General features: G+C 37.8%; 1 long non-coding RNA gene and 1 pseudogene across 1 annotated transcript in view; one reads left to right on the forward strand and one right to left on the reverse strand.

The window, feature by feature from the left end:
- The window catches only part of LOC141372460 (uncharacterized), a 199730-nt gene that overhangs the window by 143913 nt on the left and 40285 nt on the right, over window positions 1-15532 (forward strand). The gene's annotated exons all lie outside the window — the stretch shown is intronic.
- Window positions 5653-5753, reverse strand: LOC112836141 (U6 spliceosomal RNA; annotated as a pseudogene).

The following is a 15532-nucleotide window of genomic DNA, read 5'->3' on the forward strand; positions in this document are numbered from 1 at the left end:
AGGAGTGAGAGAACAGAGATGCCAGGAGCTAGCTCCATAGCCTTGGGTAAGTGACTTAAGGTCTCTAAGCTCAGTTCTCCTAACTGTAGAAAGCTGACAATTTTGAGGATAATTGAGATGTTTGAACAAGGCTCTGACCATTTGGAGCATACAGTAGGCTTGAAATAACAAAGAGGGAATGCTGCTATTATTATGCATCTTGGAACTAGAGAAACTTAGTATTATATTCTACCTCTGTTACTCTCTAGCCGTGTCACCTTCTGTCAAGGGTCAGCAAGCTTTCCGTAAAAGGCCAGATAGTAAATATTTTATACTTTACATGCCACATAGTCTCTGTGGCAACTATTTGACTGCCATTATAGTGAAAGCAGCTGTAGTCTATATAGAAACAAATGGACATGATTGTGTCTAATAAAACTTTATTTGTACACTTGAAATTTGAATAGCATGGAATTTTACATGTCACAAACTGTTATTCTTCTTTTGACTTTTTTCAATCATTCAAAAATATGAAAAGCATTTTTAACTTGAAGGTCACACAAAAAGAGGTGGTGAGTGGATTTGGCCTATGGGCCATAATTTGCTGTTCCTTACCTTAGGTCAGTACTACATTTCTATAACTTTTAGTTTCTTTTCCCATGAATTGTGTTGGTGTGTATTTCAAAGAGGCAAAGTGCTTGACATATAATAGGTGCTTAGTAAATTGTAGTTGTTATAATAATAATATTAGAAAGTGGGGACTTACATGCTGTTATGGTCTATAGTTCTAGTTTAATGTGGTTACAATTAAGGAAAAAGCCTTTTTTTGGTTTTGATTTACCTTTCTCTGATGATGAGTGATGTTGAGCATCTTTTCATGTGTCTGTGGCCCACCTGTATGTCTTCTTTGGAGAAATGTCTGTTTGTGTCTTCTGCCTATTTTTAATTGGATTATTTGTTTCTTGGGTGTTGAGTTGTGTAAATTCTTTATATATTTTGGATACCTACTCTTTTTCAGATGGGTTGTTTGTAAATATCTTCTCCCAATAAGTAAGACGTCTTTTAGTTTTCTTGGTTGATTCCTTCGCTGTGCCGAAGCTTTCTATTTTGAGGCAGTCCCAAGAATTTATTTTTCCTTTTGTTTCCCTTGCCTCAGGAGACCTATCTAGAAACATGTTGTTATGGCTGATGTCAGAGAAATTATTGCCTGTGCTCTCTTCTAGGATTCTCACGGTTTCAGGTCTCTTAATGCATTTTGAGTTTGTTTTTGTGTATTCTGTAAGAAAGTGGTCCAGTGCGATTCTTTTGCATGTAGCTGCCCAGTGTTCCCAACACCATTTGTTAAAAAGACCGTCTTTTCCCCATTGCATGTTCTTTCCTCCTTTGTCAAAGATTAATTGACCATATAATTTATGGTCAATATGGGTTTCTGGGCTTTCTGTTCTGTTCCATTGACCTATGTGTCTGTTTTTGTGCCAGTACCATACTGCTTTGATTACTACAGCTTTGTAGTATAACTTGAAGTTATACTTGCGATGCCTCCAGTTTTGTTTTTCTTCTTCAAGATGGCTTTGGCTATTCGGAGTCTTTTGTGATTCCATATAAATTTTAGGATTGTTTGTTCTAGTTCTGTGAATAATGCTGTTGGCATTTTGACAGGGATGGCATTGGATGTGTAGACTGCTTTGGTAGTTTAGACATTTTAACAATATTTGTTCTTCCAAAAAGGCATGGAATGTCTTTCCATTTCTTCGTGTCTTCTCCCATTTCTTTCACCGGTGCTGTACAGTTTTCAGAGTACAGGGTTTTCACCTCTTTGGTAAGTTTATTCCTAGGTACTTTATTATTTTTGGCGCTATTGTTAAGTGGGACGGTTTTCTTCATTTCTCTTTCTTTTGCTTCATTATTAGTGTATAGAAATGCAACAGATTTCTGGACATTGATTTTGTCTCTTGTGACCTTAATGAATTCATTTATCAGTTGTAGTAGTTTTTTAGTGGAGTCCTTAGGGTTTTCTATATAAAATATCCTGTCATCTGCTAATAGTGAAAGTTTTACTTCTTCCTTACCAATTTGGATGCTTATACTCCCTTCTCTTGTCTGATTGCTGTGGCTGGAACTTCCAATACTATATTGAATAAAGTGGTGAGAGTGGACATCCTTGTCTTGTTCCTGACCTTAGGGGAAAAGCTCTCAGTCTTTCACCATCGAGTATGATGTGAGCTGTGTGTTTTTCATATAAAGCCTTTATTATGTTGAGGTATGTTCCCTCTAAACCTAATTTGTTGATGGTTTTTATCATGAATGGATATTATACTTTGTCAAATGCTTTTTCTACATCTTTTGAAATGATCATATGGTTTTTATCCTTTCTCTTTTTGAGGTGATGTATCACGTTGATTGATTTGCTAATATTGAACCACCCTTCCATCCCAGGAATAAATCCCACCTGATCCTGGTGAACACTTTTTTTAATGTATTATTGGATTCAGTTTGCTAAAATTTTATTGAGGATTTTTTGCAACTATGTTCATTGGAGATATTGCCCTGTAGTTCCCCCTTTATTTTTGCTGTGTCTTTATGTGGTTTTAGAATCAGGGTAATGCTGGCCTCTCAAATGAATTAGGAAGTTTTCTTTCCTCTTCTGTTTTTTGGAAAAGTTTGAGAAGGATAGGTATTAACTCTTCTGTAAATGTTTGGTAGAATTCACCTGTGAAGCTGTGTGGTCTTGGGCTTTTGTTTGTTGGGAGTTTTGGGATTACTGATTCGATTTCATTGCTGGTAATTGGTCTGTTCAAATTTTCTATTCTTCCTGCTTCAGTTTTGGTAAGTTATGTGTTGCTAGAAATTTATTCCAGGTTGTCTGGTTTGTTGGCATATACTTTTTCATAATGTTCTCTTACAGTCCTTTGTATTTCTGAAGTATCATTTGTTATTTCTCCTCTCTTGTTTCTGATTTTGTTTATTTGAGTCCTCTCTCTCTTCTTTTGATAAGTCTGGCTAGAGGTTTATCAATTTTGATGATCTCTTCAGAGAACCAGCTTCTAGTTTCATTGATCTATTTTTTTTTTTAGTTTTGTTATCATTTATTTCTACTCTTTAGGATTTCTTTCTTTCTGCTGGATTTGAGTTTTGTTTGTTCTACTTTTTCTAGCTCCTTCAGGTGTAAGGTTAGGTTGTTTATTTGAGATTTTTCCTGCTTCTTGGGGTAGTAGGCCTGTATTGCTATAAACTTCCCTCTTAGGACCGATTTTGCTGCATGTGCAAGATTTTTGGATCACTGTGTTTTCATTTTTATTTTTTCCATGTATTTTTTGATTTCCCCTTTGATTTCTTGATGGACTAATTCATCGTTTAGTAGCATGTTGTTTAACCTCCGTATACTTGTGCTCTTTCCAGATTTTTTCTTATGGTCGATTTCTAGTTTCATTGTGTTATGGCCAGAGAAGACGCATGGTATAACTTTGATCTTTTTGAAATTGTTGAGACTTGTTTTGTGACCTAATATGTGATCTGTTCTGGAGACTGTTCCACGGGCACTTGAAAAGAATGTGCATTCTGCTGTTTTAGGATGGAATGTTCTGAATGTCTGTTCAATCCAACTGATCCAGTGTGTCATTCAAAGCTTCTGTGTCCTTGCTGATTTTCAGTTTAGATGATCTGGCCACTGACATAAGTCAGGTGTAAAAAGTCCCCGATTGTATTACTATGGATTAGTTCCTTGATGTTTGTTATCAGCTGCTTTTTGTATTTGGGTGCTCTCATGTTGGGTGCATAAATATTTACAATTGTTATGTCTTCTTGGAATGTCCGCTTAGTGATTATGTAGCGTCCTTCTTTGTCTCTTGTTACAGTCTTCATTTCACCGTTTTAAAGTTGACTTTGTCTGACAGAAGTATTGCTACCCTGGCTTTCTTTTCACATCCATTTGCATGACAGCTATTTCTCCATCCTGTCACTTTCAATCTGCATGTGTCTTTAGGTCTGAAGTGAGTCCCTTGGAGGCAGCATATAGATGGGTCTTGTTTTTTTTTAACCCATTCCATCACCTTCTGTCTTCTGATGGGAGCATTTCGTCCATTTACATTCAAGTAATTATGGATAGGTATGTATTTATTGCCATTTTGTTATTTGTCTTGTGTTTGTTTTTGTGGTTCTTCTTTGTTCCTTTCTTCCCTTCCTCTCTTCTCTCACCATAAGTTGGCTTTCTTTAGTGATATACTTGGATTCCTTTCTCTTTGTTTTTTGCAAATTTATTACTGGGTTTTGATTTGTGGTTACCATTAGGTTTGTATGTAACATCTTCTGCCTGTAGCAGTCTATCTGAAGTTGATGGTTGCTTAAGTTTGAACTCATTCTTGACTCCTCTCTTCCCCCTGTTTTAGGTATATGGTGTCATACTTTACTTCCTTTTGCTTAGTGAGTCCCTTGAGTCATATTTACTGAAATTATTACTGCTTTTGAGCAGTAATAACAAAATACTTTTGTTATTTTACTTATGGTTTTCCCTTTCTACTCACAAAGTCCCCTTTAACATTTCTTGTAGGGCTGGTTTAATGGTCATGAATTCCTTTAACTTTTGTTTGTCTGGGAAACTCTATCTCCTTCTATTCTGAATGATGCCTTGCTGGATAGAGTACTCTGGCCACAGATTTTTCCCTTTTGACACTTCGTTTTGTTTTTAAAGATTTATTTATTTATTTTTAGGGAGAGAGTGAGAGAGCAGGCAAGTGGGTCGAGGGGCAGGGGGAGAGAGAGAGAGAATCTCCAGCAGACTCTCCACTGATTGTGGAGCCTGATGCAGGGCTTTATCCCACTACCCTGAGATCATGACCTGAGCTTAAACCAAGAGTCAGGTGCTCAACCTACTGAGCCACACAGGCACCCCTCTGCTCTTTGAATATATCATGTCACTCTTTTCTGGCCTGCAAAGTTTCTTTGAAAAATGTGCTGGTAGGCTTATGGGTTTTCCCTTGTATGTAACTGTTTTCTTTTCTTCTAGTTCTTTTAGGATTCATTGTTTATCACTGCTTTTTGCCATTTTAATCACTTAATTACTTAAGTCTATACTTAATTACTGTGTATTTTTTTTGAACATCCTGGATCTGAATTTATGTTTTCTTCCCCAAATTTGAGAAGTTTTTAGCCTTTATTTCTTCAAATAAATTTTCTGTCCCCTTTGCTCTCTCTTCTTTTGGGATTCCTATAATGCGAATGTTATTACACTTGTTGGAGTTACTGAGTCCCCTAAATCTATTCTCATTTTGTATAATGTTTTTCCTCTCATCTACTCAGCTTGTTTACTTTCTATTACTCTGTCCTAGAGGCCATTGATTTGTTCTTTTGCTTCTTCTAACCTACTCTTTATTCTATCTAGTATTTTAATTTCAGTTATTTTATTCTTCATCTCTGATTGGTCCTTTTTTGTTTTTACCTCTTTGTTAAGGGTCTCACTGATGTCTTCCACTTTTTTCTCAAGTCCAATGAGTATCTTTATGGTCATTACTTTAAATTCTCTATCAGCCATATTGCCTATATCTCTTTCATTAGGTCTCTTGTTATGATTTTGTCCTGTTTCTCTAATTTTTGACATATGCCTTTTTTTTCTCATTTTGTCTGTCTCTCTGCATCTGTTTTTGTGTGTTAGGAAAGTCAGCTACATCAGTTGCTTTTAAAAATATGGAATGCTTCATGTACTTTGTGTCATCCTTGGGCATGGGCCATACTAATCTTTTCTGTATGGTTCCAGTTTTTTAGTATATATGATGCCAAAGTGAGTTCTTTAGTTCCTTTGTTGAAGTTACCTTATCAAACAGGGTATTTGAATGAAACCCAGTTTTATAAGCTCCCCATTCACTGTATAATAAAGATTTTCTCTGCTCTTTTTCCTGGGTTCGTATGGGAGGGAGCTTCTAAATCCTTGGAATTTCCCAAGGGACAGGAGTATCTTTGTTATTCACTATGGGACCCCAGCATTACCTCTGAGTTTATGTTAATTCCTGTTGGGGCCCTAGATGTCAACATGGGGACTGGCCAAATTGGAAAAACAACTGTATGATTAGAGGGTTGAGGCTTTGATTCAGGTGCTATTAACCTGACCTCCTGACCTTTGGGGAAAGGAGAGGAGCTGGAGATTAAGGTCTGTCATGTGGTCAATGATTATATACACCAAGGTTTAGTTGAGCACTGGTTGGTAATTATACATTGATATGCTGGAAGGATGACAGGTCCTAAAGACATAGAAGCTTTGTGTTCGTGACCCTCTTAGATCTTGATCTCTTCATTTCTGTGTTCCTGTCTTGTGTTCTTTGTAATACAACTTTAATCATAAGTATAGCACTTTCCTAAGTTCTGTGGATTATTCTAGTGAATTTCTATTACTCTGTCCTAGAGGCCATTGATTTGTAGCTCCAAGTCATTTATAGAACAGCACTTATTTTCATATCTGACTTGATTCCTTGTGTATGTATTTCCCTTGGCCAGACTCTAGAGGGGCAGAGGGGCAGCATGGGATTTAGGCAGGAAAGTTTCCTCAGTCCCTTGATTCAGAGCTCTACAAATATGACTTCTGATTTTTATTGTAATGTTGCAGACTAAGGATTATTTTATTATCCCACTTTACAGATAAGGAGGGTGATGCTCAGAAATATTGGGCAAAAACATCGTAGTTAAAATTCAGGGCTCTTCCTGCATATCAGAGAGATGCCCTAAAACTTCCAATTGCATGAACTGTTACATTACTACTTATATATTGTCTTTCTTAACTCATAGTAATAATAATAATAATAAAATAGCATATGTATTATTTACTATATGCTAAGAATTGTTCTAGTTAGTGTGTGTGTATGTGTATGTATGCGTGTCTGGATCTAGTTGGGCTAATATAATAAAATTCCACAGACTTTGTGGCTTATAGACAACAGAAATTTACTTTCCACCATTCTGGAGGTTGGGAAGTCCAAGATCAAGGCATAGGAAGATTCAGTGTCTGGTGAGGGCCCACTTTTGTCAAGGGAGCTCTCTGACACCTCTTTTATAAAGACACTAGTTCCATTCATAAGGGTTCCATCCTCATGACCTGATCACCTTCTAAGAGCCATGCCTCTTTATCATCACAAGTGGTGAAATCTGTATCTGAATCCAAGTAGGTTGACTGTGGAGTTCATATTCTTAGTCACTGATATATACTACTCCTTAGAAAAATTGTGACGGCAGCTAATATACTGGGAGCAGTCACTGTGTGCCAGGCATAACATATGCCTGTGTTAATGTATCTAATTTTCACAGCCATCCTGTACTAGAGCCTATTATTAACCCATTTTGTAGATGATGAAACCAAAGTACAGAGAGGTTAGATACTTGCTAAGGCCATCAAGTTGGTTTAGCGGAGCTCACACTGCTGTGTAAAAGAATCACCCCAGTTCTCTTACTTGCTTGAGGAAGAATGTTTAGGTGACAAGATTGGCTAAGGGGAGGGTAGTTTCCCCTGTGTATTTCCTTGGGTACATTGCTAAACCTTGTAGAAAGAAAAGGAGAGAAGTGGGCAGGGGTACTGTTGAGAATTGCTCACATGTGCCCTGAAGTTAAGACACCAGAGATAATTCATAGATGGGGAGACAGTCCCTGAGTTACTTGTGGCCAACATTAGAGTAGTAAATCCTCCATCCTCATGGGAATATGTGTCAAGGAGCTTCTTGACACAGTTTATAGCTCTGAGAGGATTCTCAAGTGCCTGGTGTTCCTCTTGTTTCTGCCTCTCCAGGCAGCCAAGAGACAGATTGGGCTGCAGTTTTGCTGAAGCTGGCCATTCTGCAGGTTGTTCAGACATGTGATGGTGTATTTTTCCTCGCGCCATTATGCTGTGGATAGGAATTACTGACTTACACCCTCTCTGTCACATCTTTGCTACTTTCGCAGCCTCTGTTTACAGATCCTAGGGGATCAAACCTTACTTTTACAAAACTGCAACTTATCTCAACAAGCTTTTACCATGAAAGGGAGAGATGAACCTTTAAAAAAATACATCTTTTAATTGTTTCATTTGGGAAGAGAAAGAATAAACTATAAGTAATTTTTACACGGGTGTGTACATAGAGATAATTATTTCTCTAAAAAGAGTAATAGAGACAACAAAGTATGCCTGGTGGGGTGCACAGCAGTGTGCTGGAAATATTGGTCTAGGGACTGGAAGCTTGTTATCAGATAAGAAATTAAAAAGAAGAACTGCACAGCTCACTCATACTCTGCGTGAGCACGCGGCATCTGTGCTCTGGGTTCAATGCCGGCTTCCCATCTGCTTGGTGACACAATTTAAGGAGTCAAGGTGGAGACTGTGATCTATGGGCTCACGGTGATTGGATCCTCACTCCTGAACTGTGCCTCTTTCTCAGCAGGGGCTGGTGACAGCTGAAATACTGAAGTTCTCTTGGGAAGAATTCTGTATCGGGTCTCTTCAGGCAGGGAGGTCCCCAGGAGAGGGCCGTCAGAGGTAGAATGAATGTCCTATTATCCTGGAGCAGCCTAAATCTGTTGACTTTCACCGGCCCCTGGCAGAGTTGTCAGGCACTAACATTTGGCTTAATTTAGTGATGACAGCTCCTGGGCGAGGGGAGGTAAGGTAAAGGCCAAATTGACAGGGTTGTGGGCTCAGCTTCCTTTCTTCTTTTCCTCTGTTTTTCACCCTGACACCTCCTCTTGGGTTTTCTTTCTCAGTTAAATTTGTTAGTGGGTCCCAGCACCATCTATGCTGTTGCCCCCATCTGTGAACCCCAGAATTATTTTCCACTTGTTCTTTCTTATCATGTCCAGTTAGCCATCTCAGTGTGGCATTTGACCCTTGAAACATGTTTTTCAGAAGAGACCATCCCTTCCATTGTTGAGATCTTTGCTATATCAGATTCTTCTCATGAGAGAGCTTCCTAAAAGTTTCTCTGCCATCAGTGTGGCCCTCTCCAATTTAAGAACAACACAGATTCCAGAATGATTTTTCTAAATTGGTAGCTCTCAAACATTTCTGCATATCTGAATCATCAGGGAGCTTTTAAAACTGATGTCCAGACCATACCCCATACCAATTAAATCAAGATCTCTTGGGGTTGGACCTTGACAATTTTCTGTATCTTCCTGAATGAATCCAGTGTATGGTCGTGTCTGAAATCATTGTCTGATCATATCTAATTCCGTTTCTCTCACTTAGAAATTTTTAATGGCTTTTCATTACCTGCAGAATTGAAAGCTTGTACTCCTTAACTTTGAATTTCTAGCCCTTTATGATCTGGCACTAACCACTATTTTTGTTTGTTTGTTTTTAATTCTTTATTTAAATTCATTTTAGTTAACATATACTATATTATTAGTTTCATGGGTAGAATTTAGTGAGTCAACAGTTGCATATAATACCCAGTGCTCATTATATCAAGCATCCTCCTTAATGCCTATCACCCAGTTACCCCTTTGCCCCACCCAGCTCCCCTCCAGCAACCCTTAGTTTGTTTCCTAGAGTTCAGTGTCTCTTATGGTTTGCCTCCATCTCAGTTTTCATCTTATTTTATTTTTTCCTTCCCTTCCCTTATGTTCATCTGTTTTGTTTCTTAAATTTCACATATAAATGAAATCATATGGTATTTGTCTTTCTCTGGCTGATTTATTTCACTTAGCATAATGCCCTTTAGTTCCATCCATCTCATTGCAAATGGCAAGATTTCATTCTTTTTTGATGGCTGAGTAATATTCCATTGTGTGTGTGTGTGTGTGTGTGTGTGTGTGTGTGTGTGTGTGTGTATACACACCACATCTTCTTTATCCATTCATCTGTTGATGGACATCTGGGCTCTTTCCATATTTTGGCTATTTGGACATTGCTGCTATAAACATTGGGGTGCACGTGCCTCTTCGAATCATTATACTTGTGTCCTTTGGTTAAATACCTAGTAGTGCAGTTGCTGGGCCATAGGGTAGTTCTATTTTTAAAATTTTGAGGAACCTCTGTACTGTTTTCCAGAGTAGCTACACTAGTTTACATTCCCACCAATAGTGTAAGGGGGTTCCCCTTTCTCTGCATCCTTGCCAACATCTGTTGTTTTCTGAGTTCCTAACTACTATTTTTAATCCTTTCTCTGCATCTTTCTATTTCTGGTTCTAATCTACTGTCTTGGGTTACTCACTATTCCTTATATGTGCCATGCCCTTTCTTTCCTCAGTGATTTTGCTCATATTTTTTTCTTCTTCTAGGATTGCTATTCTATCATTCATTGATCCAGACACTATTTTTACTATTTGCTATGTTAAGACACCTTGTCAGGCAATGGTGAGCAAAAGAAGATGTGGTTTTCAGCCTCTTGGGTCTTACAGACCTACTATAAATGTACAGTTGTTACTGTGACAGATACTACACAACAGAGTCATACCATGCTATAAGGGCTTATAGTGGGGGGCTGATCTCCTTAGAGTGGTGAAGGGTTTCTCCTGAGAAAGAGATGCTTGAGATTCCTTACGGGGTCTAATGGCTAAAGAAATAAAATTAGGTTTCTTACCTTAAAAAGGAAAAGACCATGATTGTAGTAAACTCTTCTCGGATGAGTTGTCCTGGCAGAGGGAGTTGTGTGAGCAATGGCGGGGTGGGGGGCATGGCAAGGACACAGACTAAAAGAAGAGCTAGGTATCCTGACCAGATAGAGCAAGGGGGAGAGCATGGTGGTGTGAGATGAGGCTGGAGGGGCAATGGGGCAGGCTGTACAGGGCCCAGAATCCTGTTCATGTACTTTTGTTCTAGGAGCAATGGGAAACCACCGAAGGGTTTTTAGAAAGGGGATGTGCTGTTCTTGTTCTTTTTTTTTTAAAAGATACCTCTGGATTCTTGTTGAAGAATAGACCATATAAAGCATATAAAGCACAGTAGATGTGGATAGATCAGGTGATAGTTAATTAGTAGTCCAGGCCAGAGAGATGTGACTTGAAGGGCTTGCTCTCATGTCATCTCTGTAAAGTGAAGCTCATCCAGAGGGAGAGAAGGGCAAGGGTAAAAGTTGGACTGGACTTTCCATAGGTTTCACTACTATATCACAAACTACCCAGATGACGAGGCCGTTTTGATCTCTGGATCAGGATGAGTGACACATTCTTTTTTCTTTTTTCTTTGAATTTTTTATTGTTATGTTAATCACCATACATTACATCATTAGTTTTTGATGTAGTGTTCCATGATTCATGAGTGACACATTCTATAAGCATCACAACCACTCTTTTGTTTCCTGAAAGCAGAGACTTTTCCTTCTCATTCCTTCTCATTGTCCATAATGAACACTCAGCGCTCACCGAAATGAGAAACAGCGTATGGACTTTTGGAGCCAGATAGCTTGGATGGGACTTGTACCTTGCCACTTCCCAGTTCTGTGACTTTGGGCAAATTAACTTGTGTCTCTCTGCCTTGGTTTCCTTATTCCCCTTAAAAGGTTGTTGTGTTGAAGGAGTTCATAAAATGTACTTAAATAGTGGCTGGTACATGGTAGGTACTACATTTGTGTTTGCCATTATTATTAATAAGAGCATTTATCTCATTTTGTCAGGATCTGGTTGCTTTAGGAAAGGGCTTGAAAGGAAGTAATAAGACTTAAATTTTCATCAGATTCCTCTCACATGATCTATAGGGTATTTATATATCTATAGGGAGACTTTATATTGTCTGTAATTTGCTCACCGTGTTAGAGATTATGATGGTTAATTTTACGTAGCAATTTCACTGGGCAATGGGTTACCCAGAAATTTGGTCAAACATTATTTGGGGTGTGTCTGTGAAGGTGTTTCTGGGTGAGGTCACCATTAGAATTGGTAGACTGAGTAATGCAGATTGCCCTCCCTATGGTGAGTGGATCTCATCAAAATCAGATGAAGGCCTAAATAGAATAAAAGGCTGGGTAAGAAGAAAGTCAGTGGTCTGACTTCTTGAGCTGGACATCAGTCTTTTCCTTCCTTTGGACTTGAACTGAAATACCATCTCTTCTTGGGTCTTGAACCTGCCAGCTTTCAGATAAGAACTACAATTCCATTTTCCTGGGTCTGCAGCTTGCCCAGGAGATCTTAGGACTTGTCAGCCTCCATAATTATGTGTTACTTCCTTATAATAAATCTATGTCTGTCTGTCTGTCTATATATGTTATTTGTTTGTTTCTCTGGAGAACACTGAGTAAATACAGAGATGGTGAAGGAAGGGTTTCTAAATAAGGTTTTATTATCCTAGTGGAAACCCTTGGAGTAAGTAGTCATGATTCAAACTAATGGCTAAAGACATCTAGTTAGCACTCGCTCTGCATTTACCCTACTTTAAAAAAAAAAAAATGTCAACGTCATGACCGTAGTAAGAAAGATCTCTAGCAAGTTTGATGCTGTACTTAATTATAGGTGCCTCGTTCATCATGCCCATAGGCTGCTTTCTAGCTGGACCCCTCTGAGGAGCTATTTTCCCTCTTGGTCTAGATGAGGTAAATGATGTAAGAGTTAGATGTGTCCCCTTTTTCTCTTTCCATTCTGGTTCTCTGGCTTCTTTCCTTACCCCACACCCATCTTCACAGTACAGAGTCCAAACAGAATATTTTATTTCTTTTTTAAGTTATCACAACTTTTAAGGGAGCAAATGAATCTTTTTCTTTTTTATCATAAAATTACTACAACTTGTGTCTATCAGTACAGTATGCTTCTTCTTTCCTATAGCATTGCCTTCCAGCAAAACGCTGTGGCTCTCCTTTGTCCAAAGTCAAACTGTAAATCCAGTTACTTTATAACAATACTGAATGAAATGAAAATCTTTGAAGTTTCTCTTCTCTGACTTAACATTTGGTTGAGAAAAATGAAGTTGCCATTGTTTGAGCTGATGAAGATTAAATGGACTGCCTCTGAATTTAATTGAGTCTCTGTTTGAATAATATCCATGGTAGGTCCTACTGCAGTGTTTGGTGATTAATGGTGAGAATGAACAACAGTAACATCTGGACCCAAAGCTGTTCTTGGCTTAGAAGGTGTTCATTCCTTTGAGAAAAAGGATTCTCTGCATCGTTGTCCAAATAATCATTAGCAGATAGATCAGCTGAGACATTTTAATTTAAGTTTCAAAATGTAGGGAGAAGAAAAGTTTCTTAACACTCTTATGTATTCAAGTTAAAATAAAAATTATGTTATTAAAAAAGGAGATAGGCTTCTACTTCCTCTGAGGAAGAGAAGGAAGGGTGAATTATGAAGTGGCATTTGTTTGCTCATAAATAGGTTCACAAAAAGCAGAACTTGGGCCTAGGATATGTTGCAGTCAGTTTTAAATATCATGGTAGGAAGGGGCGCTGGGTGGCTCAGTTGGTTAAGCGACTGCCTTCGGCTCAGGTCATGATTCTGGAGTCCCGGGATCAAGTTCTGCATTGGGCTCCCCGCTCAGCGGGGAGTCTGCTTCTCTCTCTGACCCTCCCCCCTCTCATTCTCTCTCCCATTCTCTCTTTCAGATAAATAAAATCTTAAAAAAAATTAAAAAGAATTAAATACCATGGTAGGAAATATTTTAGAGAACTTTGAGGAATCATACAGATTTGAGAAATAGTTTTGCCTGGTTTTATTATATAAATTTTTATGAACTAAATAAAATAGTAGTTATGGAAAATATTAGTGATGAATAATTAAGATATAAGAAATAAAAGCATAGGAATGTTTTGGAAGATTTTGTTTTTACATGTTGACTATACTGGAATTATTACAGAATGTTGGGTAAATAAAATGATTTCTGCATCTGTGCTTATTATCATAGGCATTCCCTAGAAGGAGGGGGAGACAGCTAATGAAATACATCAATAAATTACTTGGAAATGGTATCTTAACTGAAGATATTTTAGTCTAATGCTCAACTAAAAAAATAAGGAATACATTTAACAGAGCAAATGTTTATAAGATTTAACCCTGAGGAGTTGTGGGATCTAAATTTACATCATTTTACAAATCATAAATAAATTTATGATTTATTTACATCATTTATTTATGATAAAGATTTGTCTTTTTAGCTTTGTGCCTGTTGGAATTGAAAAACCCACATACTTTCTGCCCAAGATGAAAATACTTGCTTTGCACAGAATGACAAGTTTAGTGATTATCTTACATTGAGACAATAGTTTAATAAGAGCACACTATTTTTTTTGTAGACTATGCAAACACATCTAATTACTTTGTAGGGTTGGAGTCTGTTTAATTATTCAGCAATTAGTATTAAGCTTCTGTTGTCTATAGGCACTATGCTTTATGAAGAATATACAAGTGAGTCAAATCTGGCTTTGGTCCTCAGAGAGCTTATAGTCTAATAGGGGAGATCAAAAAACTTGAATTAAAGGGAGACTGTGGTGAGCATCACTTTGGGTTGGCAGAGAGCCTCTGCTCATCAGAGTCACAGAGTCATGCAGTGACCCAGGGTACTAGAGCTTCCACCATTTGCCACCTCACATGTTGCTGGTTACTTGTCAAGAGAAAAGGTACTGGAGCATCTCTCATCACACTGGCAATTAAATGTTCAACCTAGAAAGGACACTTGTAACTTCCTCTACAACTCGAAGTCCAGAGAGAATCACAGGGCTTTACCCGATCAGATAATGCAAGTCTGCCATGTGAAAAACTACCTGGAACTGGTAAAATATATATTGCCACTTGCCAATAAGTGGCAAGCAGCATTCATGGCTATTCCAAGAGCTAATCCTCTTCTGTTGGAATATCCAGATGCCCTTGATTCTGTGGGATGAAATTAAATGGGAATATTTAAGAGGGATAATAATTGAGCTTTAGATTCACAATTGCAACATAGATTCAAATACCCGTGGTCGTGTGAATCATGACATTTCATATTAAATAATAAAGATAGTTTTCTTGCAGAACAATTTTAAGAGATTTTTGTGTCTGGTCTCTTGCTTGCTTTCCCTCTGTGATTGCAAGGGACAGCAGTAACATTTAATTTAAAGCAAAGCACCTTCCTAAGCAAAGTGACTTGCTTGTTTAATGGTTCTTAACAAAATGTCTGTTGGGCTTTCATCTTCTCTGAGAACAGAAGAGGGTTAAGTGAGTTACAGGGCGATTTTCAAATTTCTCTGCCTTCTGGCTTTTTATAATATCTGGCAGTGTTTGCCCCTCTCATTCTTCTTTTTCCATTTTTTTCAAAGCGATTCTTGTCTATTTGTTTCAACATTGATGGCAGTGTTGCTTAGACAATAGAAGTAAATAGCAACAACCACAATAAAGCAACACAAATAAGAGAGTTAAATATGAAACAAGGGTTAATTATGTCCAAAACAATTCTGAAAATCAAGTGAATGTAGTTGAATAGGTCGATTATGTTTGTCATTACTACTATTCTAGAAATTTCTATATTTATAGCACTCATTTTACAAAGAGATGATCCTGTTAGGAATTATAAATGAAATATCTTGGCCAAATTTATGAAAGTCAGATTCATAAATGGCTTCTGAGACAAACTAGAATATAGTTCATCTTTAAAGGTGACCTGTAGGAGGATAAGCAAGACCTTCTGAGCCATCACTGTCTT

This window comes from Callorhinus ursinus, unplaced genomic scaffold, assembly GCF_003265705.2.
Source record: "Callorhinus ursinus isolate GAN/ISIS: 27379988/994484 unplaced genomic scaffold, GSC_fseal_2.0 scaffold4, whole genome shotgun sequence".
Classification (NCBI taxonomy): Eukaryota; Metazoa; Chordata; class Mammalia; order Carnivora; family Otariidae; genus Callorhinus; species Callorhinus ursinus.